This window comes from Adiantum capillus-veneris, chromosome 12 (genome assembly GCF_014529385.1).
Source record: "Adiantum capillus-veneris isolate H3 chromosome 12, ASM1452938v2, whole genome shotgun sequence".
NCBI classification, from domain to species: Eukaryota; Viridiplantae; Streptophyta; class Polypodiopsida; order Polypodiales; family Pteridaceae; genus Adiantum; species Adiantum capillus-veneris.
The window spans coordinates 21,221,169-21,241,735 of record NC_140942.1 but is presented as its reverse complement, the minus strand read 5'-3'; positions in this window follow the sequence as shown (position 1 = coordinate 21,241,735).

Sequence of the window (20,567 nt, the reverse complement as noted above, 5' to 3'; positions counted from 1 at the left end):
GTATGTTCCAGTAGCGGGACGCATTTTAGCCCGTGGCCTCCCCCCTCTTGGGTTCGGCAAGCAGTGGTTGTAGCAACAGCGTTGGCGGCCCCGCACGTTGGGTACGCGTCGTTTTGAGTCCTGGAGCCTTCCCCTTCCTTGGGTTCGGCTTGGTTGATTTCCTAAAGCTCTGATACCAAGTGTGACGGCCCGAAGTTGGGCGCGTCATGTGGAGGTGCGTGGTGGGCGCGTTTGCCTTCAAAAAGCCCGGCTCGGGTCGGGGCCGGCGCGGGTCACGTTCCGTTCCGTGGGTCCGCGGCCATGGTGTGTTCCGAGGGTCTCGAGTTCTGGGTCCCTATCCCCACGTAGCCCCAAGCTCCCCCGCACTCAAGGACGGTCATAGCATGCCCTGGGGAACCTTGCGCAGAGCCCCCACGATGCACGAGTGCGTGGAGTGGGGCTAACGTGTCTAGGTGGGGGGTCCCCATCCCGTGGCCGTTTCCGGGAGGCTCATACCCCTTATAATACGTCCAGCTTTTCATTAGGTAGAATCTCATGAAATCCTTCCTTGCTAACCAAATTCCAATCGTTGCAACCATCTAAACAACATGTACGCACACCGACTACACCCACCAGCTCGTTGAGAATGCTCACTACCACAAAATAGCTGAGAGTGCCCAACCGCCTTTGACATGACCTTCAAGAGAGACAAGGAGAAAGAGAGGTCAAAGCCCCCCCACAATCTCATCATGGATTCGTCACCCATTTCTCAGCCCCTCACCCTTTTCCATCCTCTCTAGCCATATAATCTTTTTTTTTTTTGAATACCAAAACTCACAATTGTGAGTGAATTAAATTTATCATCCCAAAAAACTACAAGGTCTTGTCATGCTCGTGTTGAGCCATGGCATCATCTAGGGACCATAATTACATTGGCTAGCAGGGTAGCCATCTCAACCAACTCGCCCCCTTATCTTTGATATATAGGGTCCATTATCATGTTCTTCTGAGATCTTTTACTTGCCGATAGCCAAGATTTCCCCCCCTCCTAGGCATGCCATCTTGTGACAACAAGGCACAAGTAGTCCTAGATCAGTCCTCCGAGTGTTGCTTGCGTCCGAGGGTCCATATTAGCACTTTGCTTTCTTGTATAATTTCTGCGAAGCTTGCCACCTCAAGACCTCCTTCAAACACACGTCGGTTCCTTGTCTGCCATACATTAAGTAAGAAGAAGAACCGGACGATTTGAGTGCTGATGAGGATGGCAGGACCACCTGAATTCTTCCCTCCTAGGAATAGATCAGTCTTGTAAAAACCAATTTTCCATGTTCTTTGGACCCACTTGCATAATTTTCCTTTGAGGCGTTTGATAGTTGGGCAATCCATGAAGAGGTGGGCCAGATCTTCACTAGCCAACCTGCACCCCAAGCATCGATCTGACCCAATCCCTCTTTCTCGAATCTTCACCCCCATCGGTAGAGCACCCCAGATTACCTTCCACAAAAATACCTTCATGTGCTGCGGAACCTTTGGCTTCCAGATGTTCTCCATTACTTGCTCCCACCTTTCCTCCGACCATTTTTTTTTCCATATCTTGTTAAGGGGGCTAGACCAATTCTTCTTATGTATCATTGTCCGGTATATGTCTTTAGGATGGGGTTTCCATAAGAGACTGCTTCTGGGCCATTTCCAGGCATTCCAGTCAAACTCCGAATCACAGATAGGCATCACTATACTGTCAAGCTCTTTCCTCACTTTGTGGACCAGCAAGACCTCCAAGCTATTCAGTTGGTAATGGGTAACCAGAAGGTCAATGGTTTTCCAACTCTTGTTGTCACTGTCCCAGAAGTGCCCTAGTTGATTTAGACCCTTATTATTCAGCTTCTTGGCTGTCTCTATCCAATAGGGAATTTGTGGCGGATCTACAACTTTGGAAAGCCAGGGGGACCAATGCAAAATGGAGTTCTTGAAGTATCTGGTTTTCCCCCCCCCACTTTAAGGCTCCTACTGCTCTATTGCATTTTCTTACCAATTCTCCTACGTTGCCTCCCAGTCTTAGGGTAGTCCATGTCGGGGCTAACAGCTTGTCATGAACCTCCACGCCTCTCCACTTTCCACCTTTCGAGCCAAATTTAGCTGCTTCTATCATATCTTTGATCATGACAACCCAAACTTGATCCTGTTTAGCCAAGGAAACAACAAATTTGGCGCAACAAGCTTCTGCATGGACCACAGGGTTGAGAATTCCGAGGCCTCCTTGATTCACCGGCCGAGCAACTGATTCCCAATGGGCCCATTGCCATGGCCTCGAGGATTTCGTGTTGTTTTTCCATAAAAACCTTTTAACTGGTTTTAAGAACTCTTTCCAGTGACACTTAGCCATCTTAAGAAGTTTCTAGCCACATAATCTTCTCAAATTCCATCTTCCTGCTTTCCCAACATCGCGCATAGCTTAAGCTTGATGCAAAGTTTCCTGGAAAAGCTATCATAGATTAATGTGTTCCTTTCATTGGCAGACCTCATGATTGTATCACTTATTTAGGCTTAAGCCAAAACAAAAAATTAATGTTATTGGAGTAATTACAGGATTGGTTGATCTATACATATATAATGGGGGGAGGGATTCCGGCCCCCCTTCCCTGCCACGCATCATCAGCAGCAGGTCAATTCGGGAGTGTGCACTGGTGCCCGACATGGGGGGAGAGAGAGAGAGAGAGAGAGAGAGAGAGAGAGAGAGAGAGAGAGAGAGAGATATTGCAGTGTTGCATTGATTGCAACACCGAAGGGGGTTGACCCAAAGGACCACAGACTCCGAAGAAAATAAATTTGTTGAATCAAATGCTGCCAAGGCTAGAAAAATACATTTTTCCTAACCGAAGAAAATAAGGGCAAACTTAAAATTCTACCGGTTTTTAGGTCAAAATTTGAAGCTTTTTCCGGTATTTACACTATAACTTATGTAAATTTTCCGGTTTTCTTCAAGGCAAGCTCAAAATCTAACCGGGATTTTATGATTTTATCCGGGTAAAATACACTGTACCCCGGTTTTTTTCTAACACTGAATGCTGCCGTTTATGTTAATGCAATGATCTGAGGCACGTGCATGTCATGTATGCATCCTGCTCGATGGATAGTTGCAGATTGCAACAGGCGATGCCCATCGATGTGTCACATTTTAGAGAGAGAGAGAGAGAGAGAGAGAGAGAGAGAGAGAGAGAGAGAGAGAGAGAGAGAGAGAGAGAGAGAGAGAGAGAGAGAGAGAGAGAGAGAGAGAGAGAGAGAGAGTCCCACGGTGTCGACTTTGTGTGCATTTGTGTATGTGAGTGAGTGAGTGTGTGTGTGTGTGTGTGTGTGTGTGTGTGTGAGAGAGAGAGAGAGAGAGAGAGAGAGAGAGAGAGAGAGAGAGAGAGAGAAACTCGAGAGAGAACGTTTCTACAATAAACTCAAAGAGGAAATTTTCCAAAAGAACCTCTATTTTCTTAAGTTTTCCAATCCAAGCTGATTTTCTCTTTGCCCCCTCCCTCCCTTCAGTCAACATGTTTTGAATTGTCAACTAGCTCAAAGGTTAATCTGAGGCATGTGTGCAATGGAAACTGTAGGTTGTATTGGTGTGGCAGTTTTAATTGGCGAAGGCAGATACCTAGAGAAGGTGTGAACTTTGGGATTTGTAGGCATCCAGAGGCTCCCTTGGATGCCGGTAATTAATTTAAACCTGAAATTTCTTGAGTGGCACCTACTTTCCTGACTGGCTGAAACAAGGATACTTATGTCCTGCGCCTTTGCTCCCTGACAAGTGTTTACCGCGCTGTTTTACGGTGTTTTGTAGAGAGAAGGTGCAAAATCAGGTAGAGAAATAAGAGAGAGAGAGGGCGGGGTTTTTTTGTGTTTAAAATATTGCCACGACAATTTTTGCATTTATTATCGCGTTTATTACCGTCGTTATTACTGTGTGTATTACCGCTTTTATTTTCGACTACAAAATTTAGCACCTAAACTTTCAAATTCTGGCTTAAAATAAACATCCCCTCCCCTCCCCCCCCCCCCCCCCCCCTTCAAATTTTGGTATTTCCCTCCTCTCAATAAAAATTAAATAATATTGTATAAAATTTTCAAATTTAAAAGAGAGAGAGAGAGAGAGAGGAGGAGGGGGGGGGGGGGGGGATAATAAGATTACACTTGGTTACAACTAAAATAATCACTGTCAATTGATTAACATAATTGAGCATATTCCCAAATTTAGAGAGAGGAAGAGGGGGGGGGGAGAGATGAATGGATTACATGACCAAAAAACTTCATAACGGCAAAATGTTTATGAATCATCTTCCAAAAGATCTCTACATGAGGCATCATCCAATTCTAAGCCCATGGCTCCTAAATCAATAAATAGAGAAATGGAATTGTCGTTTGTGGATGCATTGGCTTCATCATCTTCGAGTTCGTTATCCTCCATCTCATCATCATGACAATCATCCTCGCTAAGACTTGCTGCCACCGACTTGATTCATCGACCTCCCTCTCCTCTCTTTCCACCTCATCCAAAGTCGGAGGTGGAAGAGGGTCGAAGATGGTCTCCACTTCATTAGTGAAAAAAATGGTTCTCCCTCGAGGTGCTACGAGAATTACAAACCAAAGTTTTGGTTGGTGGATTGCTGGGATATAGATGACCTATAAAATAGAAGCTCAAAGTGAATAATATTGATATAATTAATGCTGCAAGAAAATAAGAATAAAAAAGGTATATGCTCACCTGCTCACAGTTGCGCGGTAAAACTAAAGTGTCATACCTCCCTGTGTGATGCACACTAGAGTCCACCATGTAGAGACCATTCTCATGTCACCTAGACACATTTGCAAACCACTTGCACTCGAAGATGAAGGTATGAAAGGCTCTAAAATTAATCTTTAGTATCCTTTCAATAGTTCCGTAGTACCTCACTTCATCACCGTCTATGTCAAAGTTGCCCATGATGGCACAATCCATGGTGGTTCTACGCTTGTCAATGTGGTGCATACAAAAGTGACGACCCTTTGACCACATAGGGTTAAAGGAAAGGCACTACAAAATAGAAAAATATCTTAATTTATCAAATACATATTAAATATAATTTCAAAAAAAAAATTTTACAATATGATTTAGGTATACGAGTACTCTACCTTTGGTACGCAGCCTCGTGCATACTCCCATTCTTTGCTGGTGATGTCTTCTCCATGCGCTTTTGCCTCGGTCATTCTCTCATGAGTCCACTCTGCACTAATAAGATCTGGGAAACATACAAGGTGTCTAGGCACTGGGGGTGCCCTCCTTCCTCCATGTGCTTGTTTCGATGCTTCCCTCTCTTGCAAACGCCTTTCCTTTGCCACTGTCCACAAGTCCACCCACTTGGTTATAATCTTTGCATTGAGAATACAAAAGTTATTGACCACTCGGGATAGGTTCATATCCATGTTAAGTAGTTTCCCCTTTCCACTTGGCAAGTGTGAAGTCATCCTTGCATCTTCCTCGTTTGACCACATGCGAGGCATTGAAGGATCAACTTGTACCAAATACTCTGATATGTAAACAAATGCATCTTGAACGATCCACCCTTCGGCCATACATGCCTCTGGTTGAGACCGTAGCTGCACAAAATCTTTGAGAGTCTTTAAAAACCTCTCTAAAAAGAGCGTCCACCGTGCGTGCACTACTCCACATATAGCGATCTCCTCCACCACATGAACCAAGAGGTGAATTTGACTAAGAAGGACCGATCGAGGAAATGCATCTTCAATGGCACACATTTCGGTTGCAAGTGTTTGAGTAGCAGGGATATCATGTATTTCGATTTCCTTGGAGCTCACAAATCTACAAGAAAACACACAAGGATACACTAAGTGCTAGTTAAAATTACTCTGTACATAAAAAATGTGTAGTTGAGTGGAGTCTTGTGGTGTACCTTACTAGCTCTCCTAGTTTGAAAATAGCATCCCTGACTTTCTTGTCCTGACTTACTCACCAACAGAATGACCTACAATGTAAATCAGGGGAAGGGAAAGTGAGTGAAAGTCATACACACAAACTATAGATAGCATAGGGAGTATGAAGAATACTTGAAGCATCTTGTGCCAATCATGGGACTTTAACCCATACAATTGAACGCTTCCACCCTTCTTCACTTTTGTGAAAGCTCCCTTTAGCGACCTCATGTATCCTGTTGGTGTGCGAATAGAGGCAATGGTAACCTCTTTGGCTAGCGTCCATGGTGTTTTAGGAAGCACAATCTTTTATTTTGGGGCACGACGTGGAGTAGCAGAGGCGAGGAGACGTTTTAAAAGCCTCAAATCCTCCCTTGCAACCAAAGAGTCCTTCTTTCCAATAATGTGATCCCATAGTGTTTGGGCTACATTCTTGAACATGTGCATGGGATCCACGAGGTGTTGTATTTTTAGGTCCTTCCAATATGGAAGTCTTAAAAATATGGAATACCTTGACATACCTTTTGGTGGAGGACATGGAGCTGGATTGTTGTTGTGGTGTTCTTCCCAAATGGTTGCCCAATCTGCCATCGTGAGATTTAGAGGGGTCTTCTCATTTGTTGGAGCCTTGTGCTTGTTATGCCCTTGGAGTAAGAAACGATGGTTGTTTGGATAGATTACCTTGTGCAAGGAATCGGGCCTCTCCGTCACCAATGATGGCCCACAAGTAGAACATGCATTGTGCCCCGATGTGGACAATCCTGCATACGCATCAAATCATTAGAGAGATGAGTGAACTAAAGTGAACTAAAGGGAGAGAGGGAAATATAGGGAGACAGATAGAGGAAAGGGGGTTACCAGAAATCTCTCCAAGCCTAGGATACTCGTGCATAGTCCACATAAGAATTCCCCTCACAATGGCCTCTCTCCCCTCCTTTGCAAGTGAAACATTGACAACAGGAATGTCTCTCCATAACTCCTCCAACTCCTCGATGAGGGGCTCGAGGTAGATGTCAATATTTGACACTTTGTACTTCCCTGGCATAAGCAAGGAAAGAAGTATATTGCCTTTCTTGGTTGTCTCCCATGGTGGAATATTGTAGTCGACAATCACCACAGGCCAAGTGCTCCATGAAGTAGACTTAGTGCCGAAGGGGTTGACACCATCACTTGCTAACCCAAGCCTCAAGTGTCGAGGCTCCAACCCAAACTCTGGCCATTGAGTTTTGACGTGCCTCCATGCAGGTGAATCGGCAAGGACACACATCATTCCATCATTTGACCAATGGTTGGCGTGCCACACGAGAAGCTCCACGGTAGACCCGCTTTTAAATAGTGTTAGATGCAAGGAATTAATGAAAAATGTCTCAATACCTTGCAGGGTAGGTGTGCCCCATTTGCTCCGGTCTTGTATCGTGCCTCCCCGCACATAGGACATGAGGTAGCATGTGCGTGCTCATTGCAGTATAGCATGCAATCGTTGACGCACGCATGGATGCGCTCATACTCCATTCCAAGTGCAGTGACATACGATCTAGCTCGTCGACAATGTGGAGGCATGTGGTGATATTTTGGCAACATTTTGCCCATCAAACTACAATAAACATACTTAACATGCATATTAGTATAATTTGCTAGAGGACGGCACCATAAAGCGAGTGGAGAGTATATAAAAGCCACATTCCATACTTACAAAAGTAGTGCATCGACACTTGCATTACTCCAACCGAATTTTTCTTGCAAGTTGAGGACTTCCAACGATGCTCGGAGCACTGAGTACCATGCACCATCGTAAAGAGGTGTTTGGGCACTTGTTATCAATCTATTCTCCATTTTGGCAGCCCGTTTAGTGCAGGGCTGACAATCCTCCTCGCACACACGTCACGATCATGAGCTAGTAACTCATCACACATGTCCAACATGTGCTCATCCTCTACTTCAAAGGGCGATGGAGACGCCATAAGAGCTGCCGAAGTAGAGACAATGGGAGGATCACCATGCGGTGTACCCAAATCACTCAGTCGCTCTTGCCTCTGCAGTTTGGCCTTGTGCGCCGATGCACCACCACCGAACACAGACCAATGGGGCATCTCCTCAAGCGACCGGTGAGTCGCGCTCTCATCTCTCCGAGTGCTTTTTCGAAGATGCCAAAGTCCTTCGTTCTCCACGTGCTCCAAGGTAATGCGTCTCAAGCGAGAGATTGCCCTTTTGCACTTGGCGCAAGGACAAGGGAATTTTTCCTTGAGCCAACGATCGCACTCAGGGCCTCCAGGAGGACCACGATCATCTCATTCGATGTCCTGCACACACGAAATGTTGTTTATTTAGTTATGTGTCCTAAAAAATAAATAATTAGAAAAGCCCTAAATTCCATTAAAAAATTTACATGAAGTTAAGTTCAAAGAGAATAAATGACAATGAGTGGTAAATTTATTTTTAAGTAAAAGAGAACTTAAAAAATAAAATTAATAAACATTAAAAAGTACTACAAAATTAAGTATCTATAAAAAAGTAAAAATCTTCATAAAAAACTCAAAAGGCTAAAAAAAGGAATAATGGATAGCTAAGGGTAGAGGGGGGGGGTTTGTACCCCCCCCTCCCCCTCAACCTCAGATTCACATGTATTCGTTTGAAATGACCGGACGCAGTAATGGGTGCAGTAATAGGCACGGTAATCGTCGCGGTAATACCCGCAATAATGCCTGGCGCCTAAAATAGGAAGAAGGCAGAGTATGCCGCGTTTTTGCTGCATACTCTTCTCTCCTTCCTCTCTGCCATCGCTCCCTATCCAAGCCCTCCCGCCCCCCCGCCCCCTCGCCCCCCCCCCCCCCCCCCCCCTACACCTTCTCTCTCTACTCCATCTCAAGCACAAAATCAACACATACACACACACAAACAAACATGCACGTTCAGGTCAACGAGGAGTTCGTCGAAGGGGGTTTTTCGCGTTGGTCATTGGAAGCTCAATCTAGCTGGCAACTGGGCTACAACGAAAGGTAAACACAAAACAACGCTCTTCCCCCCTCTTTCCCTATTGTTTTCTACTACACATACACACACACATGCATAAACCCTAAAAAAATAAAAAAGGTAGAGATATCATGATATACCTAATTCATTTTCCAAATGGGTGCATTGTTGAAATGTCTCTTTGTGCGTGGTAGAGAAGAGACGCTTGTTTGAAAATGGTTGTGTTGCTCGGCTTGTTAGATTTGCAAATGCTAAAAATGTTAGGTATGTTAGAGATAGTGAATGTTAGATAGAAATGTTAAGTTTATTAGAGAGAGAGAGAGAGAGAGAGAGAGAGAGAGAGAGAGAGAGAGAGAGAGAATATATAAAGAGAAAGAGAGAGAGGGGGGGGGGGGGGGGGAGAGAGAGAGAGAGAGAGAGAGAGAGAGAGAATATATAAAGAGAAAGAGAGAGAGGGGGGGGGGAGAGAGAGAGAGAGAGAGAGAGAGAGAGAGAGAGAGGGAAAGAGGGAAGGAGAGAGAAGGAGAGAACTAGAGAGAGAGAGAGAGAGAGAGAGAGAGAGAGAGAGAGAGACAAAAAGAGAGATGAAGAGAGAGAGAGAGAGAGAGAGAGAGAGAGAGGGAAAGAGAGGAATAGAAAGAGTGAGAGAAAGAGAGGGAGAGGGGGAGAGAGAGAGGGAAAGAGAGAGATAGATAGAGAGGGAGATAAATGAGAAAGAGAGAGATAGATTGAGAGGGAGAGGAATAGAAAGAGAGAGAGGAAGAGAAAGAGAAATAGGAATAGAAAGAGAGATCCATTTGACCCTTTCAATCCCATTTTGGTTAAACCTAAGGTAGCCTTAGTATATAAGGTACCTAGGTCATTTTGTAAGGGGAAACTTTAATCATAATCAAAACTTTAGCGCTGCCATCTACTGTGTGTGAGAGAGAAAAAGAGTGAGCATGAGCTTTATCCTCTAGCTACTCCCGGCTCGCTCAACACATTGGAGATCCGACTGCACCATTGTTGTAGGCTCGAGGAGAGCTACGCGACAACGCCAAGCATTCCACGCGAGACGAAGCGCACACGCCGACGCATCTACGAGCTATTTGTGGCCGTAAGTGTATCAAACGATGTCTGTTTTCTGCGTGCTAGTAGTCTATAGAATCGTGGCGACATAACCTACGCATAGGTACTCATAAATTTTAGTTTCGGGCACTTTCAAAATTCTGCTCCGTCATCCTACGCATTTTCCGCAGATGGGTTTAGAGTGAGGGTTTTGAGTGTAGAAGCTTAGGGGTAGGTGTATCCTAGTGAGGGGATGGTGTTCCTTAAGTTTCGTACGAATCTGGCATGATTAGATGAGTTACCTTCCGTATGTGTGTATGTGGCTAGGTGGTGTAGTTGAGAGCAGTGAGGTTCTTGATTGTGGTATAGTTGGCCTTCCAGAGTGTTGTATGTGTAGGATGGTCTCAGCCTGACAAGCTAAAGAGATTTCCTCCGTGTGCCTATCGTATCATCTGTGTCCTCGATTGACATTATGTTGATCTAGGTAGTGTTTGCATGCACTTCATGGGTGTGTGAGTCGCTCCCGCAACATTGGCGCCGCTGCAGGGGACACAAGGACCTAAGTAGGTTTCCTACTAACACTCGTGTGATGGTTGCTTGATTTAGTTTCGGCTAAAGAAAGCGTTTTTCTTAAGTGGATCCGGAAGAGGATATTCCGCGATCAAGTGGATAGCCAGGAAATGTGTGTCTTGCCGAGGGTCTTCGACTAGATAGGTTTAGTTAGGATCTGTGGATTAGAGTAGGTTGTGGTGTAGAGAGTAGGAGTTGGAGTGGTAGATGTGGTGGTAGGTTGACTTGAGAGTCCGTGTGAGGCTAGGAAGCAACCAAGACATCAAAATCACCATCTCACATTGATGAGTAGGAGTAGGGTAAGTAGGATATCTTGATTACTGATATAGAGTACTTTATGCATGTATTAGTTGCTGTTAAGATCATCAGAGAAGTGGAAAACACTAAGTAGGAAAGACGGTAAATTGTGTTTGGAAGCTGATTTGAAGTCCAAATTTTTTTGTCATTATTGCTGAGAGCTCTACAGAGCATAGGGAATACTTAGCCAGAAAAAAATTGCATTTTAAGATAGTAGACATCCTACACGTAGGATGTCTCCAGGGCACTTTTGGCAGGGAATTTGGAAAAATTGAGGTTACCAGTGGGTCCAGAGGGTAGGTTTTACCCTAGTAACATATTGACTTGGGTGTTTTTCCCTATTTTTGTTGACCAAAAGTCAAAAGGCGGAGTCAGAAAACGTAAAATTTCAGAAAAGGCTTAAATTGAGTGATTTTTGCATGTTTTTGCAATTGTGAAGCATACTTGCACTTGCTGAGAGCATAAGGAAGCATCGGGGACACTTCAGTCTCAAAAAATCAGAAGTAGACATCCTACGCGTAGGATGTCCTACGGGGTGATTTGGGCATTTTTTTGAAAATCCGAGGCTACCAGTGTGTTTAGAAGGTAGGTTTTACCCTATTTTCACATGGAAAGTGGAAATTTGACTAAATTTTGACAGATCAAAGCCAAAAGATGAGAATTGCCAGACATCCTACCCAAATTGTGCCCAAGGCATAATTTTTGAGACCAAACCATAGGGTGACTTCATGTGCATGTTATACATGATGTTTTGAGTGCATGTGAGAGTTTTCAGCTCATTTGGGTGAGAAAATTGGGGTTTAAGTAGACTTTAGCATTTTTTTAAAGAAAAAAAGGCTAGAACAGCTAGTTTTGGGGTCTTTTGACATCCAAATTAAAATCTAATCATAGCATTGGATTGCTGACATCAAGGGGAAGCTGTGGCTCAAGTTTGGGGCAATTCTAAGCACTTAGACATCCTACGCGTAGGATGTCTTCACCACATGATTTAGCACTCCAAATCAACCTTTGAGCATACCACAGTGATCAGCACCTTAAGGAGAGTATGTGGTTCAAATTTGGGGCAATTCTGAGCAGTTAGACATCCTACGCGTAGGATGTCTAAGGCATGATTTAGAGGCCAAATTCAAACTGCGGACATAGTAGGGTGTTGTATAGCCTTAGGCAAGCCTCCTAGGCAAATTTGGTCCAATTTGGAGTTGATTTGACTTAGGAATTCATCAGAACAGACATCAGGCTTTTGGAACAGATTCTTGATCATTTGACCAACCTATAGGTGTCAGAATCAAAAAGTAAAAATAGCTGTGAGCTTAGTACATCAAGGGGAAGCTACAATGCAAGTTTGAGCTGAAATAGAGCAAAAAGACATCCTACGCGTAGGATGTCTCCAGGGTCATAAAGTGGTCAAAATTCTACTTTGGCCATATAGGGAGGTTCTAAGTGTCTCAAGGATTCCAGAACTTTTTTCAAAAGTGAATTTGGACCTTGTTTGGCCTATTTACCAAGCAAAGACAAGAATTGTCAGACATCCTACTCTTGGCGTGCACTAGAAGCTTATGCAGCCCAAATCTTGACTTATTGGCATCCAAATTCAATTTTGAGCATACCATTGGGTTGCTGAGCACTAGGAAAATCTTGGGATCAAGTTTGGACAAAATCTGAGCAGTTAGACATCCTACGCGTAGGATGTCTCTAGCTTGATTTAGGACTCCAAACCAACCTAAGAGCACACCACTATGATCAGCACATCAAGGAGAAGCTGGGGTGAAAATTTCAAGTCATTCTGAGCAAAAAGACATCCTACGCGTAGGATTTCTCAAGGCCATTTTTAGGTCCAAATGAAATTCTGAGCATACCATTGTGTTGCTGGACTAAGGGGAGTCTTTGGACCAAATTTTGTTAAATTCTGAGCATATAGACATCCTACGCGTAGGATGTCTCTAGTCCAATTTTAGGGTCCAATTGTAATTTTGACCATATAGAAGTGTTCACAGTGTCACAGAGATCCCAAATCTTCTTTTAAAATTGAATTTGGACTCATTTTGACCATTCTAAACTGCATTTCACTGTTTTGTCCATAACTTTCACAAACGGTATCGGATCGGAAAAGTTTTTATATTAAAACGTAGCCTGAGAGCGGCTGTATAGATCTTAGAGCAAAACTTGAACTAAATGTATGACCATGGCAACCATTTAGTTCAATTTTGAAAAAAAACGTTGTTTGAGGCCTCAAAATATATCCGCAAGTTAGGGGTGTCTAAAAGCGACAATTTGCAAGAATTGTGACGAAACGGTTGTGGTTTTTGACATAGTTCCGACTTTTCCCTAACCAAAGAACTTGAACACAGTGGACTAAGTCTACTTGAACCAAGCAATAGCTCTTAAGCCCAGAAATCATGTCTACCCTAGATTCAAACGCAGCTTACACAAGCTTGGAGATCCCGACGATAGAGGAATATCCTCCCACAATGGATCTTCCAAACTTGCAATTGATAAAGATCCATCTTGTTGAAAGAGTTTGGATGATTGGTCATGAGAGTGAAGGTCTATATAGATACATTGACGACAATGAGGTCAATCTTTATAGGTGCTCAGATCCATACCTAGAAGAGATAACGGATTACAAGCTCTTATATGTCTACACATACGGAGTCGACTGTCAATGGAGATCTATAGTTGTCGACAAGTATGGACGAGAATACAGAGTTGTAGAAAGCACAAATCCAGAGGCTGTACTAGAAAGAGGTGGATATTTGGTCAATGAAGGACCACACATGCTTCCACCAAACACGAGAATTCCTATAGGAATTCCAAGAAGAGAGCCACCAGGATTCCCTTCAAGAGCGATAACCAGAGAAGGATTGGGAGAGTCTCTGGTTAGACTTGTAGACAATCGATGAGTTAGACCATCCCAAGTCCACAAATGGGTAAACAGAAAATACTCCGGAGATAAAGATCCGAGAGATCACGTAACGGCTTTTAGAAGAGTGATTAGAGCAGAGGAAGTTTCAGATTTTGCGACACAGTTTGCGGGATTTGGATTGACTCTAGAAGATGATGCAGCTACATGGTTCGACTCGGTGGAAAAATGGGATTTTGAGACCCTAGATGAGCTGTTTGAGGAGTTTATTGAAGAATTCTCGCCAAAAGCATTGCTCACAACACGGTCTCGCAAATCCATAGATTCAAACAGAAAGAGAATGAATCAGTACGCAAAGCATCATTACGGCTCAAGAGATATGTTAAGCTCTGTCCGAGAGCAGAATTACCTACGCAAGCACGACTGATGCTGATCTTTATCCAGGGAATGAGACATGCGGGCCTTCAGAAGGATCTGCATATGATAAGGAGGATGACGCTAAACGAGTTCATCAAAGAAGCTCTTTATCTAGTGGATAACTGTGAGGCATACAAAGAAAAGGACTTAAAGAGTCAAGGAGATGACACATCCTCTCAGCACAGTGTTTCACAGATAAGTGAGTCCATTGCCAAGCCAACGACACCTATTGATCAAGAAAAGCTTATCGCAGACGACTTGGTCAAGAGGTTGATTCCTCTTGTAAGGTCTGATTTGGGAGATCCGAAGTGGTGTGAAATTGAGAGAAAATGGACGAAACATACGGAGGAAGAGTGCTATATAGCATGGAAAATGCTAGGGAGAGGTATGTACAACCTGTTCCAGAAGCACCTACTCCACCTAGATACATTACGGAGAATGTGCCAAGACCAGTAGGAGTTTTAAGGCCACAGTTTGTCTTAGGACAACAACCTCCGCTGCCAGGTGCTAGAATGTAGGTAGACATGAGATACATGCCAATGATGGAAGCATCAAATAAACCAACGCCAGTACCAACTACAATGTGGTATAGCAACCAAAGTGAGTACTACCCTTCGGAGCAACAAAATGTGAGAGAAACACATGGAGTGGTGAGGCCGGTACAACCTCCACCTCCTGGGTTTCAATTGAAAGAAAGAAGGTATGAAATGGACGAAAGGACATTGCGATTCATTGCAAATAGCGGCTTATCTAGGTCAAAGCTCGCTTATAGCCAACAGGAAATGCTAAAAGAATCTCCTCAACCAGAGACAGATTGTCACAAAAGTCGTGACAACCACTTGGTCAAACAATGTCCTCATACGGAGATGTTGAGCCAGCAGAGGATCACACCCACATTTTTGCTCACACTCATCATTTTGTAACCATTGATTGTAATAAATGTCTTTCCGACATTAATTTTGATTTGAGCCATTCATTAAGTAACGGGACTCAATTGAGTTTCCAGCTTGTAATCCCGAAGTAATTTCACTTGCTGATGTAATTAGTTAGAGATGTTCTCACCTCCAAGGCTGAGGTATATAAGCCAAAGTTTTTGTAACCTAAGGGGAGATTATTAATCAAAGTGAGTTGTTGAGCGCCGTGACTGTGTCTGAGAGAGAGAGAGAGAGAGAGAGAGAGAGAGAGAGAGAGAGAGAGAGAGAGAGAGAGAGAGAGAGAGAGAGAGAGAGTCTTATCTACTTGCTACGTGAGCTATGGAGCCGCCATTGGAGAAGCGACACCGCCATTGTGTTAGCAACGGCGAGAGCTACGCACAGATACCAAGAGTGCGCGCTATCGGCTTCTATGTGTGGTAAGTTCCTATGAGCTTCGGTGTGAGTTTTCTTCCAACTCGTGTGTCGGAATTGAGCGTGCAGCATATCTATAGAACCACAACGAGTAGAGCTACACATTAGTACCATCGGGGTCAAGTTTCGATCACCTGTATATTTCGGCCTGTCTTCATACGCGTTTACCGCACGGAGTGGTTATAGGTTGAGTTTGCAGTTCAAGTCTTTAGGGTGTTGTTCTTACCTAGTGTATAGACTTCCCCTTGAGTTTGAGATCGATTCAATGATTCTAGATCTTGTTTCGTATAGCATTCGTTCGTAGTACGGATTTCAGTCACTTGCGTATTTTAGAACTTAGATTTGATTTCCTTAGTAGTGATTGTCATTAGAAGGTCGAGTAGGTGATTTGACACCCACCTAGTTGTTTCCATGCGCCTGCGGGTCAAGCTCTGTCCTCGTTTGACAAATTCTGTTGTTGGTTGAGTTCTCGCTATTTAGCTTCCGCTAGCGGCGTAACCGCCTTAACATATGGGGCCGCTGCCGGGGACGAGAGCCCTAAGTAGGTGACCTTAGACTAATCCTACGAGGTGAGTCGTATAAACTACTTTGCATACTTTAGTTAGAAAAGATCTAGGAGTGGTGGACTCCGAAGATCTCGAGAGATACTAGGAAGTGGGGTATTCCTGGGTCTTCCGTGTTGACAATATTTTTAGTTTAGCTTAGATTTGTTTGTTGTTTTGTTGGTGTTGAGTAGTTGTTGATAGAAGAAGAATTTGCTAGTCCGTGAGTGGCAGTGGATCTCTTTAAAATCACAATTACCAAACCCATTTTATGATTAGGAATAGCTTAGGTAGGACTTCATTTGATCCTGATCTAGAGCTAGTAATCATTGGAGTATTTGCTTGATATGGTTGATTGCATGTTAGATCACTAAACCGTCGAGTTAGTAGTGAAACTTGCAATAAACAAAAGTCAGAGAAATTTTCTGTGTATCTGGGAGTTGCTGAGCACTTGAGAAAGCTTTAGGAAGGATTCTGTGCCAAAAAACTGGAAATCTGCAACTTTAGACATCATACACGTATGATGTCTAAATGACCAAACAGAGACCAAAACAGAAATTTTGACTTTACCAGAGTGTTCAAAAGGGGGGTTATACCCTAATTTCAACTTAAAACAAGAGCATTAACACTCAAAGAAACCCAAAAAGACAAGTCGGAGTCCAAGAAACACAAAGAATAGGAAATTTTGGATTCAAATCTTGTTTTTACATTCAAACCTGACAAAAACACTTGAAATTCAATTATAAACATTGGAGAAGGCTTAAAACCAAGAATAGTCAAAATCTGGGACAAAAGACATCATACGCGTATAATATCTTTTAGCACATCCATTGCTTATTTTTGATATCTGACCTGACAAGATTGTTGCAAACACTGTAGAAAGCATAAATATCAAGCCTTGACCCAAATTGATGAAAAAGACATCATACGCGTATGATGTCTTTGACCTAATTTTGGACATATTTTGATACTTTGCCAACACAGATCCATTGTAATAGCTGTCTAGAGGTTATATTTCAAGTTTCATCCCATTTGGATCACAATTGACCCAAAACAAGTCAAAAGCGGAAAATTGCCAAGAAAAGCCTAAATTAGCCATAACTTGCTCAAACAGAGTTCAAACTGAATTTTGTGAGTGGACAGGGCATAAGGGGGCTACTGAGAGTGAGCATAACCAAAATAGTCCAAATCTGTAAAAAAAGACATCATACGCGTATAATGTCTTTTTCAGCATAACTGCAACAAAATTCTCACTTGATGAAACAGAAGTTGTCCAACTGACAAGATTAAACAATTGACCAAGTATCAATCAGTTTGGATCAATTTTGACCACATAAACTTGGGAAAACAAATTGCCGAGACGGAAAAGTTAAAGTCCTTTAGGGGAATTGATGAATTTGAGATCAGGCAGGAATCTCTAGAATAACCAACCAAAACAAGGGGAACAAGCAAGTGTCATATCAACCGAGGGAAGTGTAAACCAAAGTTGGGTGCAACCATTAGAGCCGCTCTTTGAAGGAAGTGTTTTTGATACTTCTTCGGAGAGATCTTACGAGATTTTCACCGAACACTTGGAACACTTGAACCTGAACAACAGAGAAAATATAGCAGCAGGACCATCAAACCCTTCCGCCACAATGAAGCTATTGTTCATAAAATACCAGTACGACAATGAGCAAGGTGCCAAGATCTACAAAGATGGAATGGACCGCTATTGTGTAAAGATAGAAGATAGACCTAGTGAGTTCAAGGACTTAGTGCCTGTGAGCTATAGCGGAGATAGATATCTAGATGACGAGGGTACCATGTATTTGGTAGTCCTAAACCCTAACATTGTGGACAAGTGGGGATTTATGGGCACCAAAGCCAAAGTAGATGAAGAACTTGAGGAGAAAGCACCAATAATGAACTTCCCTGATGCGAGGTTAAGAAGAGAGAATGAAACTACAAGGATCAACACTGATAACATCTATGTGGGGCTATACAAATATAATAATGGGGAGCAAGATCTCTATTATAGATGTGAAGAATCCTACACTGGAGAGTTGACAGACCAAAAAAGACTTTATGTCTTTACCTACACAGAGGGATCGGAAGTGAAAATTGCCGCTTACGACAAGTATGGGAGGCAGTACTCAACAATGGGCAAGAAAGAATTAGAAGGATATACATACTTTGGGGGACCACTACATCAGTATTATGTTACTTCTAGCTCACAAAGACCAGCACCAACAAATGGAGTGCAAAACCCAATGACAACAGGAGGACAAAGAATTCAAGCTGCTGACTCTTTCAGTCAACCTCAGTACTCGAAGCCCGGACCAATGGGATCATTACATTCCAGAGAGTCAATGGATACGAATCGAGGTAGTGCAGTTCCAATCCCCACATATACCACTCCAGGTCCAAGGTTCGAAGCGGAACCATCACATTTACCTCCTAGTAGTAGACTCAGGGCAGGGGAACCGACAAGGGTAACCCATGAAGTCCATGATGCTAGAGAAAGCTTTAGCCGGGACACAGGAGCAATGAGATTGGTAGCAGACCATAGACGTATGAGACCATCTCAAGTAGCCAAGTGTATGCCAAAGAAGTATGGTGGTTCAAGAGATCCGTATGCACATATGTCACTCTTTAAGCAAGTCTTAAGAGCTGAGCAGATAACAGATTTCCATACACAATACGAGGGATTTGGTCTTACTCTAGAAGGTACGGCATTGACATGGTTTCAACCACTGAACAGAGGGGGATTCCATGACATTGACCATTTGCTAAGAGAGTTTGCTGAGGAATTCTCAAAACGAGGGATTAAGCACAATACGGTCTCACAAATATATGCTTTTAAACAGAGAGAACACGAAAAAGTGAAGGAAGCTTCACTTCGCTTCAAACAATACATTGAGAGATGTCCAGTACGTGAACGACCACAAGATGACAGACTATCTGTTCTCTTTATTGAAGGATTGAGAAACGACACTCTCAAGAAGGACTTGCACTTGAAAGCTTGTACAAGTTTCGAGCAAGTAACGAGAGAAGCATTGTACTTAGTGGATAACTGTACGGTTTATGGAGAGGTGTCAGCGGATACAGATTTTGCATCCAGTATCTCTTCCTCCGTAGCGAGCGAGACTACCACTAAAAAGAATGTTCAAACAACAACCATGCCAAATGTAGAGCAAATGATAGAAGATGCTCTAAAAAGGATGGCACCATACCAAAAACCATTGCCAAAACACTGAAATGGTGTGCTATTGAACAAAAATGGACAAACCATCCAACAGAGGAGTGCTATTACAACAAAGGGTATGTAAGGGAGCGTCAGTATGCACCTCCTGCTCAATTAGCACCACCTCAGGTACATCCAGTACCTCGATACCCAACGGGAAATGTACCAGGACCTATGGGGATAGAAAGACCGCAACCGGTATTGGGACAACAACCACCTTTACCAGGAGCAAGACCAGTGGGCATTAGATATGCACCAACCTTAGAGAATCAGGAAGAACAAGCCTTAGTGCCTGTTCAAGCCTATTATGAAGAATCTGGTGCACACATGTCTCCAACTGTGTATTACCCACCAGAAGAACCCAAACAACCAGAACCATGGGGCATGATTGGGAATGTTGGAACACCAACAGTTACAAGTGCTTCTGATGAAGAGAGATACAATTTGGACGCAAGAACATTGATGTTCATAGCTCATGGAGGGTTAACAGGACAAAGACCATCCTATCCACAAAGGACGAATCAAGTGGGACCAAGACCAGCACTAGGACCCTGTTACAAGTGTGGAGGTGACCATCTGATGAATGTTTGTCCACATACGGAAATCATTAGAATTAACGCTTATTGCACTGAGTGTGGGGTTACTCACTTCATTGAGGATTGTTCAAAGAATCCAAACAAAGTGCAAAAGACGACATTGAATATGCTAGAAACTATTCCTACCAGCAGTGGGTCTGAAAATGAAACTCTGATACCAACGCAAGTTGTTACTAGAGCTCAAGCTAAGAAAACCACTAGAGAACCTGAGAATGGAAAGTTAGCGACTGAAGTGGTTAGTCAAGGACCGCGGAGTCAGAGAAACACATGGAAAGCTAGAAAAGCACGCATGAAGTTGAGAAAAGAACGTGAAGACGCTATTCTAGCTGAGGAACTAAAGCGAACTAAAGATAGATTAGAAAAACTTGAGAGTCAAAACGGGAAACGAGAGATGAGCCCGGAAAGAACGAAACAAAAGAGTATCAAAGAAACAACGAGCTTAAGCTCAGGGATCAGTGCTAGTCGACAAAGTACACGAACCATTGGACGCACTGATGAGAGCTTACGAAGCTAGGTTAAAGAACAACCAAACACAAGAACAGAGGTGGATGACATACCCAAACGCGGAATTGGAAAAGCAGAGACTTGAAATGTGCCAGAGAATGATCGAGACTGCACAAGCCTTATTAGAACCACCAAGAGAAACAATGAATTGTGGAACGGAAAACCCAATTCAGCAAGAGACTATCATTTCACGGGTAGCTGAAAAGACTCCCAGTGCACAAAAGCCTGAAAATACACACAAGGATGACCGCATAGTATTGA